Genomic DNA, 12,333 nt, shown 5'->3' on the forward strand with positions numbered 1-12,333 from the left:
GGTAGAAAACGTTAACCAAGGAAAAAATTCAATAAAAGATTTTACTAGGATTGAATTAAGAAAGAATTTTGCACTGACTTCAATGATTGTTGTAGCATCTCCAATCATTGCTTAAAAAATAAAAACAAAAGCTTAGTGATGATCTGCAGATATTAACTCCACAATTGTTGTTTTTTAATGTCATCAGTAAACTGTCTTTAAAATGTCTGATTCAATTAAATGAGTAAATCTGAGCTATGAAAGAGTTTCTTGTTCTTAAAGCTGTTTGCTCCCTGCAAGCTTATAACACTTTTTGAACTGTGTCAATGTCATTAGGAATCAAATAATAGATATCTACAGCATGCGAGACAGAGGCTGGTCAGATATAGATGTAGATGTAAGGTCTGCATATCTTGATCACTAGTCTCATGGTCATTCTAAAGTAAGTGTGCATATACTGTCATGAAGGAATAGGATCGTGAATGAACCTCCTATATTGCCATGGCAAAGCATTAGGAACTAAGATGAAAAAGTCAGAGGAAAGGATATGAATCGAAATCTAAAAGGGATAGGGGCTTTCTTTTCCCTCTACACCATAGGAAGAGCAAAGTGCAAGAAAAAGTATTTTTGTCCTTTTTCTGATCAATCTTAAAATAGTAACAGTGATCTTTCTGTCTTTTATTTAACCAACCTGTTTAGTACTTGAAGCTGTAGAAGCACAAGAAGGGACTGTCATTCTGATTTATGGGTAGTACATTTTACCATACAGGACTCTTCCTACTTCCCTAAGCATATCACTGGGAGACAGCTGCTCTTTTGTTTTCTGTTCAGATACAGAATGTTATCAAGCAAGTTATTATGCTCCCTCTTATGAAAACAAGCTGTTTTCCTAAGCTTAAAATAAAACTTAGTTCCTTGAAGCTACACACTCTTAGGTATGAGATATTATAACTACTAAACCAAAATTATTTTTTTCTTCTCCTGAACATAGCTTATTTATCTCTATTGAAGTCAACACAGAGATTTCCACTGCTTCTCCTCCTCTCTCAACTAATACTTTACCCTGTTCCCACTCTCCGTGAAAGCTCAGACCTTATTGAACTGGAGACAAAGACAGTATAAACTGACTTTCTACAAATAGGGGTATAGTTAAGAAACAGAAGTACATTTAACATATGGAATAGAAATCAAAGTGGTTTTGAAATGTGTTTTAACATCCCTATAAGAATGATAGTATCCTGCCAGCACATTATACTGCCTGGAGGGTATCTATCTTTTGGGGTTTAGATTTTTTGCTATTATGATATTGCATACTTTGATTTTTTTCATTCCTGTGTTTTATTCACAGGCACTGTTGCAGTGGACTAAGAGTAGTCATTTTTTTAACACTCATTGCCCACATTTCATATTGGTTTAATACATGAGCAGTAAAATTTTGCTGCCAACATTAAAGAGAATTGTGATCAGAAGACAGAGCTGCTTTGAACCAAAATTCTTCTTCTCATCCTTTCAATGAAAAAGTTGCTTGAATAAAAAAAATGTGGTGTGAAAGATACACTTCTGAAGTATAAGGAGTTCTTTTAAGTGTTTATTAAACCACATGCTTTTTGGGTTCATCTGTTTTAGACAAATAATCAGGAAAGGAGGGTTTGTAAAGAGAAAACATGCAGCATATCATTGTGTTGAAATGTGCACAAACAAGATCAAAACCTATAGCAAGACAGTGAAATGCAGATGCCACGTGAAAGGACTTCTTCACATGAGGTGTAAGAAGACTTGATTCTTGACTCGGAACTGTTAATGTCATTGAAGTAATGGAAAATGAAATGTGTGTGTGGGGAAAAGACCATCCTGTATTCCCGATAATGGCCTAGAATTAGAACTATAAATGGATATAAACCTGCAATTTAGAAAGGAAGCAACATGAGTTTTCTTGTTGCATTGCTCTTTCAGCAAGAAAAGCATCCACTTAGCAGCAGCACTACTGCTCTAAGCACAGCAATAAACCTTTTAAAGTGTCACTTTTTTCAGCATTAATCTAATGATAAGAGAGAGAGGCAATTGCAAAAGTCATTCTTTATTGCACCACTTAGCTCCCACAAACTTCATCAAAATCAGGAGGGACCCCTTTTTGCTCTGATTGCCTGACCCAGAATCTTTAATCCCCTTTCATTAAAACCATGCTGCTTTGTTTCCTCATGAATTGCCTTCTGAGCTTTTGAAAATCATCAGGCACAGACACAGAACAGAGCTGAAGGCTAGGCCAGAGCGTAGCTCTGACACCTGAATAGCAGCATTCTGCACTGAGGCGAGAGTCGTTTGGATGTGAGACATAAAACTGACATCCTATTAATGAATGATAGCATTAAGAGTGCCACCATACTTGATTAAAACATCTGCTTAGACTTCAAATCAGATAAGCAGTTTTCTTCAATATTTCAGCAGTCCTTAACAACATGTCACTGGGATTCAAAACTGATAAAAGAGGCACCTCTATCAATGGATTTGTTTTTACATTTTTCTCCTTCTCTTTGAAGAGTTTCCATTAGGATGTGTTTTTTTTTAAAGAACACTAAACTTTCATGTTAATGTTTGGGAAATATTTGGAATAGTAAAGGGTTTTTAACATTTTAAACCTGTCCTAATGCCAAAACTTAATTTTTTCCCTGTTTCCTTTCCTCCGTTTCCCATCCACCAAAAAAAAAAAAAAAAGGGTCTTTTACAGAACAACTGCAACAAAAAGGGAGTTAGGATGGGGCTACATTTTTCTAGGACAGAGTTAAATACATAGATATAGCTCTAGCTGGTAGAAGAGAAGATAAAGTTAAAACTGAGTATAAGAGATTAACAGTGATTATGCAATGAATGAGAAACGAGGGTTTCCCTATTTGACCAGCTGACACTCTCCCATACAGCATGACCCTCTTTAAGACTGACAGAGAAGGTAGATACATTTGACTGCAGGATTGTTCCTCTAGGAATGGAGGTGACAGCAGGCACCAGGCCCTTCACCCAGCTGCCAGGGACACCAATTATCTCGTTCTAGAGTGGTCAGCTCCTTGCCACTGTGTGTAAGGGCATATTTGTACAGGCAGCATGGACTTGAAGAACCTTGCTCTCATCAGTAATAACACGCAGTTCAGTTCAGACATGCTGGTAGGAAGCCAGCTGAAGATATACATTTTGCAAGCGCTGATGGTCATTCTGCTGGTGAACTGGTGGGCTAAAACACATTTGTGTCATAACTTGACCACTGGATGATAAACTAATTGCACTCCACAGTTTCACAGTCCTGCAAGCCACAATTCCTGTAGCAGCACTGTCGTGGATGGAGTCATGCACTTCACTCATAAGAGAGAACCAACAATATACTTTATTCATATAAAACAGTGAATTAACAAAGCTCAATGGTAAATGTGACAGTGGTTTAACAAGATTCAAAGGCAAGGTACACTTGATTATTTACTGCATAGAGGACAGGGTCAGACAAAACTGTCAGGGAGACTGTTCTCTTGCGTCATGAAGTTCAGAAAGGATCCCCTTACTTTCTAAACTTCTCAGAGAGGAGTCTAGGTGCAGCTGGATCCAGTCCTAGTGCCAGATTTGATCAACAGTTTATGTCTAAAGGATTATATATGTGCAATCAATCCTTTATATCACGTAGCTAAGATTTCAAAGTTTAGCATGCTATTAGTCACTTATTCAGAATCTGTTGTGGCAAGGAATCTCTCAACCTCGAGGAGTAACCTTGAGAGGCATCCCTACTCAAGGGGAGATCCTGGTGTGCAGTCTGCTGCCTTTCAGGAGAGCTCAAAGGGCTCTTGGGCTGCTCACTATTTATGGCGTGAGATGATTGACTTATAGTCATATTTGCATACCGACTGCAGATGTTAGTTTCTTCCAAATTTCGCTTGAGTCAGACACTGTGGCTAGGTGGGTGCATTGCCATAAATAAGCCCTTGGCTATTGTGTCATTATCTGCCTCCAAATCCACTTTGAGCTGGATGCAACCATCATGACCAGACACATCCATCACAACCACCACTGGTGGTTATCACTTGAGCAGGGTTACAGGAAATAAAGGTCAGGTCAGGGGTGTGGGGGGAGCACACCGTCACAAGCACGTTGATTCAGTTTATCTTAGAAATCAGGAACATCTGGAGATTTCCTATCTGGAAGTGTCTAGAGCACAAAATGTCTGAGGCTGTCACTGCCCACATGGGAGAGGGTGGATTACATCCGCTGCCAGAAGGTTATCAACATTTGCATTCCATTTCAGAGCCAGAAGTGCTCACAGCCACAATGCCACTATTGCTCAAAAGACTGTTGGAAGCTGGGTAACACTGTTGGATTCAGTGGTGAAACAAAGGAAAATAGGGATGGTGCCAAACTGTGCTGTGTAGAAGATCCAGGGCCTTTATGATTTTCTCCTAAGCTGAAACTTTTATGGTATGTTTTCTCTGTGATTGTGGTCCATGGGTTTGCAGCATGCCTGATGTTTCTTCTCACTCCAGTCACTGCTCAGGATAATTTCAAATCTCCAGAACTGGCAGAAGGCAAGGCAGCTGCCCCAGCACCGAGTCCAGCTTTCCAAACTGTGAAGCCTGTTTACCTTGGCAGGAAAAATCAAGGATTGCAATTGGTTGTGATTGCTCTCTGGTTAAAGACAGCGTGAAAGAAAATGCCTGAATTTACCAGTTGAACCATATTCAGCAGAGTAAGCGATCCTATCTTATTTTTTTACCACTGTTTCTCTTATGAAAACTATACCTAAAACACAGAATAGAAAATGTCAGACAGACTTTTAGACTGAGTTGTTGAACCATGCAATCTTGTTTGAGGATTCAATAGTTCATTCACAGTGGTGTTGTGTTCATAATAAGGGACAGTATTGTTTCAGAGCTAGCTTAAGTCGATCAGGCACAGAATGCTATCACTGTTTCTCATCCTGTAAAACTCAGGGTATGTTTTGCTGCATAAAGTTCAAATGCCCAGATTTACTATACAATTACATCTGTGTAGAAACATATATAAAACCAGTTTGAACAATCAGGACTTTAGTGTATCCACTTTTTTGCTTATTGTTTTTTTCTTTTTTTCATTTCCTACTCCCTTGGCTCAGATGGAGGGATGGATGCTTCAGCAGTCTAAGCATGCCCTAAGCAAAAGTAGGAATGAGGATTGCCTCACACCTCCTACCTGGCATGCGAAATTCAGAGTAAAGGAAGTAGTGCAAGTCAAGTGTGCAGCTGAACCACTCTCTATAACTTTGAAGAGACTAGCCAAGACTCTACAAGACATGCTAGTTGCAAAAAATTGGAAATGATCTTGCATGCTATTTGATCATTCCCAAGAATCGCTTGGTCTGTGCCCTGGTTTTCAGCTAGGATAGAGTTAATTTTCACAAGAAGCTGGAAGAGGGCACAGCAAGAATAACTGACCCAAAACTAGCCAAAGGGATATTCGATATCATGATGTCATGGTCAGTATATAAAGAGGGCTGGCTGGGGAGAAGGTGTCACTGCTTGGAGATGGGCTGATCAGTAGGTTTCTGGGCAGTGAGCAAATTGCATTGTGTATCACCTGCTTTGTATATTCTAAGTACTGCTGTTGTGTTATTTTCCTCTTCCTTTGCTGTCCCAGTGAACTGTCCTTATCCCAATCCACAAGTTTTACCTTTGTCTTCCAAGTTTCCTTTCCATCCCCCATAGGAGCGGCAGGGGAAAGGGAGCGAGCAGCTGCGTGGTGCTCAGCTGCCAGCTAGCGCAGTCCATTTTGATGCCTAACATGGGACCCGAAGGATTGAAGTAATGACAAATCTGACCAGAGTGTGTTAAAACAAAGTTGTCATACAGCTTTATTATCTTAGGTAAATAGACGCTGGTCACAATGGTCTTTTTTTTTGTTCATGTGGCTGTGTTATGTAAATCCTTACTTGCTGTATGAATTCCCTGCAGCGCTGTGTATCACCTCTGGGAGAGGGATCAGGATTCTCATTTTGCTGTACTGTGTGATATCAACGTACGATATGGTGACATCACTGGTCATGAGGATAAGCTGGTTTTTGTACGACATTGCTGTCATGCCTGTACCTTGGACGACATCTCTCAGAATTTCTTGTATAATCATACCCAAACTATGGGGAAGATGGAGGGGTGATACTTTCTTCCGCTCTCTCACCTCCCCTTTTTCCTTCAGGCTGGTTACAATAGTTAGTACCTCAGAGTCTATACCCTCTATATCCTCTCTCTCGAGCAGAGGAACACTTACTTCTAATAGCTGAAATACTGTTCCATACAGGTGGGGAATAGAGCATATTCTCTTTGAGTTACTGGATGTTCTGGGACAGTTCCTCTGCAGCCGAGATTAAGGAAGAATGTCAAAACAACCAGCAGGTGGATCAGGCTGCTAAGATTGAAGTGGTTCAGGTGGATTTGGATGGGCAACATAAGGGTGAATTATTTATAGCTCGTTGGGCTCATGACACCTCAGGCCATCAAGAAAGGGATCCAACATATAGATGGGCTAATGATCAAGGGGTGGACTTGACCATGGATGCTATTGCACAGGACATCCGTGAATGTGAAACGTGCGCTGCAATCAAGCAAGCCAAGCAGTTAAAGCCTCTCTGGGGTGGAGGACAATGGCTGAACTATAAATATGAGGAGGCCTGACTGATTATATCACACTCCAACAAACCCTCTAAGGCAAGCACTATGTGCTCACAATGGTGGATGCAACCATGGGATGGCTGGAAACATATCCCGTTCCCCATGCCACTGCCTGGAACACTATCCTGGGCCTTGAAAAGCAAGTCTGGTGGTGACATGGCACCCCAACAGAGAATTGACTCAGAGAACAGGGCTTATTTCTGAAACAACCTCATAGACACCTGGGCCAAAGAGCATGGCATTGACTGGATATATCACATCCCCTGTTGCTGTTGGAGCAAGTCCAGAGAAGGTCCATGAAAATGATCAGAGGCCTGGAGCAGCTCTCCTGTGAAGACAGGCTGAGAGAGTTGGGGTTGTTCAGCCTGGAGAAGAGAAGGCTCTAGAGAGACCTTATAGCAGCCTTCCAGTACCTAAAGGGGGCATACAGGAAAGATGGAGAGGGACTGTTTACAAGGCCATGGAGTGATAGGACAAGGGGTAATGGTTTCAAACTGAAAGAGGGTAGATTTAGATTAGATATAAGGAAAAATATTTTTACTGTGAGGGTGGTGAGATGCTGGAACAGATTGCCCAGAGAAGTTGTGGATGCCCCATCCCAGATTGGAAGGGGATTTGAGCAACCTGGTCTAGAGGAGGATGTCCCTGCCCATGGCAAGAGGGGGTTGGAGCTGGATGATCTTTAGGGTCCCTTCTAACGCAAACAATTCTATGATTTTATGATTCTATGCACCAGTATCCAGGAAAATTGAATGATACAATAGGCTTCTAAAAACTACACAGAGAGCAATGGACAGTAGGACTTTCAAATATTGGGATACACATTTAGCAAAGGCCACCTGGTTAGTTAACACTAGGTGTCAATTCAGCTGTTACTGCCCAAAACTCCCACATACTGTAGAAGAGGATAAAGTCCCTGCAGTGCACATGAAGACTATGTTAGGGAAGACAGTCTGGCTTAGCCATGCCTTGGGCAAAGGTGAACCCATCCATAGGACTGCTTTTGCCCAAGGACCTAGGTGTACTTGGTGGGTGATGCGGAAGGATGGGGAAGTCTGACCTGTTCCTCAAGGGGATTTGATTTTGGGTGAGAAAAGCCAATAAATCAATTTGTATTATGTTAATTGCTAAATAGCCCTGCCATTGTCTGTCATCACTGCTACAATTGCTATATGCTGTATCATCAATGGTGTTACAGTAAGAATCACCCAAATTAATGAAGGATGAACTTTGATGAAAATAAGCAACGTGCATTGATGATGGAACTAGAACTGGCTGCAGCAACTGGCGCCCAGCAGCTTCCTTGAAATCGACATCTTCAACCCACAGACCATGGGCATGGGCTGTGCCAGATACATCAGCTGTGAGGTCCGGATGCAGCATGCAACAATCTAGCAGCACACACTATGTCTCCTGCCCTGAAAGACTGTTCTGACAGATGGAGCCCAAAGCCATGGACTAAATGAACTCAACGGATATTTTAGAGTGAAAGTCCACAGACTAAGGGAACGATATCTGTATATGTGTATATACACACACATATATATATCAAAGACAGGAAATGTGGTGGTGATTAATTGGAAGGTGTAGGATCTGGACATGACATAGATGGTATCGAATAAGGGAAAATGTCCTGGTTTTTTTCTGGGATAGAGTTAATTTTCACAAGAAGCTGGGAGGTGACACAGCCAGGACAGGTGACCCATACTAGCCAAAGGGATATTCAATACCTTGACATCATGCTCAGTACAAAACAAGGGAGCTGGCTGGGGATGAGGGGTTACTGCTTGTGGACAAGCTGAGTATCAGGTTTCTGGGTGGTGAGCAAATTGCATTGTGTATCACATGCTTTGTATATTCTGTTATAAGTATTGTTTCTGTTATTTTACTCTCCCTTTCCTGTCCTAGAAAACTGTCCTTATCCCGACCCATGAGTTTTACCTATTTATTCCAATTCTCCTCCCCATCCCACATGGGGTGAGGGGAGGAGTGAATGAGCGGCCGTGTGGTGCTCAGTTGCTGGCTGGGGTTAAAACATGACAGTCTGTCAGTCAGAATGCTTTGAACTCTGAACATTACTAGAGCCCTTTTCTTACTGTTATTTTAGAAAGAGACAGGTCTAACATTCTTGGTAAATATATATGAATACATGATTGTTTACAGAAGACAGAGGATGTTAAAGCTGAATTCCAGAGAAAGGCTGACTCACAGAAATGTAACATCTTGTTATGATTCAATATAGTAACTGAAATTTTTTCTTGTGAAATACTGTCCTAAGAGAAACATTTTGTATTGCTATTCTGATGTATTGTGATGTTGAAGAATGTAATGACACTGTATGTGGCATTCTTGGCATTTAACAGGTTGTTATGGCAAATCACTCTCTTCACTTCCTGGGACCCATTACCCATATGTAACAATTGTACTAGAATGAAAAATCAAATGTATTAAATTTACTAAAAGTAGCACGCACAGAGATGTATTTCTCTTGGTGTGACCTTTCATATCCTGAAAGGTCACAGCTTTTAGTGGTGGGAGGTTCTTTCACTTGGTCACAGAAATCACTTAGGGAAAGACTTTGTCATACATGAAGATTTTAATTGACGCTATAAAATGATCTAGGTTTCTAGCCCCATAAGATATTGGTCTGCTTATCCATGACATACAGAAATGTGTTTGATTCAAATCAGAAGCATTTGAGAATGGAATTTTGATTCAGCTTATTCTGCTTTTAAAATTTGAAGCCTGTTTTTCCTGTCATACTGAACACAAATGGGATTAGCATTAGACAATTCAATAGTAATTCAAGTGTGCAGCTGGATTCCTGTAGTCTGAGACTGAGTTACAGATGGTTTGTTAGAGATTTTCAGTATATTACAGTAGGTGCAACAGAAGTTTCTTGAGAAACATGTTTGTTTGGGGTTTTCTCCATTGTTATAATGATCCATTCCAAATGATATAAGAGAATAGTAAAAACTCACATTTTTTGGATTTTGTTTATGGACTAAGAGACAATAGAGTTAGGAAGAAAACTGTAAAATATAATATGTCTGAGCATTATGACTCTACTGAGAAGAATATGGCAGCAAACTTCTCAACATAGTATTTAACATATTTTCTATCCCTTCTTATATTTGTGATTTTTCTGTGCAAAGAACTATTTTTATAATGCTGAACTTAAAGAAAATACTGTCTCCTTTGATTAAGATGAGTAAACCAAAAAGCTATCCTGAAGTGAAGGTATTAGAGATGGCAAGGTATTAACAATAATAAGGAAATATATGACATAAAAAGAATTCATGGAACTGAAAGAATGGGTATTCCTTTATCTGTCATATAAACTAAAGGCTATTTTCAATGTATGAACACCGTTTTACATAGTTTAAAAGCACTCTGACAGACCTTCTGCTGAACCTTTGATAAGAAAAGCAAATCTTCATATACAGTCTAACTGAAAAATAAATGACAACTTTCAATACTATCTTGGATCATCTTTGATGTTTTGTCACTTCCATATTGTCATTAACAAAATTTCTGCCTTGAAAAGTTCTCTGTGTTACATTTTGTGACCTATGAGAGGGAAATTGCTTGCTATATTCTTCAGGAAGGCAGAAACATGATCAGGTTTAGGAGCCAAGTCAGCAAGGTCTATTCCTACAAAACCTTGGTGTTGTCAGCCTTGTTAGCTTCTGCTATCCTCATTCCCAGTATAAAGTTAAAGCTGTAAACAGATGGACTTCAGAAAGTTGAAAATACTATGTGTGCTCTATAAAACTTATAAATTAATAATTTTTAATTTATCCTCAAGTGAATGTCACGTGAAATCTTCACACACTAGAGCTTTATCACAGTTGCTTTTGGAATGATTTGGGATGATTGTCAATAGTGTGATTGTATCACATGAATAGTGTATGATGTTTTCCCAGACATCAGCTATGATTCATTATTTTTGTTTACTTTTATTTATACTGGTGTGTTTCCTTGCTTTCATTAATATAAGGTAGTTTTTTCTCTCAGTTTCTTTTGTTAAACCAGTAGTCCACTATTATGTTTCCTGTTTAGTTTTGACAGCATTTTTTGACGAGTAGAATTTGAAGTCATATAATATCCTTCTCTGTGTCAGAAGACACCATTAGTGCTGTATTGACAGCAGTTAATTTTTGTTTGTTAGCACCATAACCTTCTAGAAAGACACCCCAGCTTGATTTTCAAATTTAATTCAAGGTTCATAAAAACTTTATTTTCTTTTGCTGTCACTAGTGTATACTAGTAGATAATGCAGAAGATAATTATTATGAAACTGAGAAAGTAGGACAGTCCTCAGAAGATTAACTAAAATCAATTAACAGAGGGAATGAAGTCACCAGTGGCTTTCAATGCTCATCCCCACCAATACAGCCATTCCCCTTCCAGGACAAGGAGGGATTATTTTAATGGCAAAGAATAGCTGGCTTCTGGGCTTTGACTGCCAACAGGAGAGTCAGTTAATTTTGAAAGACACAAAGGATTTTCTATTTGAACATTTGTCTCTGAGGGAGCGCAGTGAACTAACTGAAGTATTTCATATTTTAAAATGAAAGTGTTCTAATATTTATAGGTTTGTTACTTTCATTTTTTTCACTATAGAATTTGTTTATTCATCATTTTGAGAAATGTGTGCAGTGATGAGCATTTTGATTCAAATATGTTGCTTTCAATGTAATCAGAGTGCAAAGTGATTGTAAAGTCAGTATTACGTAATGTTCTGCTAAGCTGGTAGCAATGAAAACCCGTATTGCACTTAGTCAGTGTTCTGCAGTAAAATAAATGACTGCTTAAGTGTTTATAGGAAATAGGTAATCAAAACCATACATTTTCACAGGACTTTTGCTTGAGAAGGACCTTAGGCTATGCCTGGTTTTGGTTTCCTCCAATCATGCTTTCATTTTCTTTTCCCCTTCTTCATATCCTTTATCTTGGGTACTCGTTTTATTTATATCTTCTGAATAATATAAAAATAAAAACCTAGCAAAATATCAGCTAGCCTCATATGATAATGTTCATGTTTTAGTTACTTCATATGTTTTAATCAGCTGTCACTCTTGTTTTCACTGTGGATTTAAGGTCACATACAGTTTTTAAGAGCACAGGGAGGATCCAGACATGAGAAGGCCATTCATGTTATTTTCAATGCACTATCAGCCCACACAGCATATTGTATGTCCATATGGTAGTATAAATAGCATTCCCTGGACAGATACCACACATGCTAAGATACTGAGTAAATTAACCTGTGTTTCACATTTATTTCCATTTCCCCCCCGATTTCCATGCACTCATTAGAGAGTAAGAACATCTTTCCACTCCTTAGTTCATGTAAGTTGTGACTGATATATATAGCATGACCTAAACAAAAACTAGTTTAAAAATAAATAAAGTCTTTATTTTGTTCTTTTACTATTATTATTATTGCTACATGTATATTTGTTTGAAACATAATTTTTGTATTACACTAATTCTGATATAATATTGACAATAATTATTTAAGGGTAAATTCTCATTCTACTTTCTTTTACTAAGAGTAGACACTGGAGAAATGCACACAAGAAGAACAGAAATATTTCTCTGAGACTCAGATGTTCCTATTTCATTTACAGTGAGACTGCCTTACAGTTTTTCCCACATCTCCTTCCATATTCTTTTC

The sequence above is a fragment of the Balearica regulorum genome, chromosome 5, assembly GCF_011004875.1.
Source record: "Balearica regulorum gibbericeps isolate bBalReg1 chromosome 5, bBalReg1.pri, whole genome shotgun sequence".
NCBI lineage: Eukaryota > Metazoa > Chordata > Aves > Gruiformes > Gruidae > Balearica > Balearica regulorum.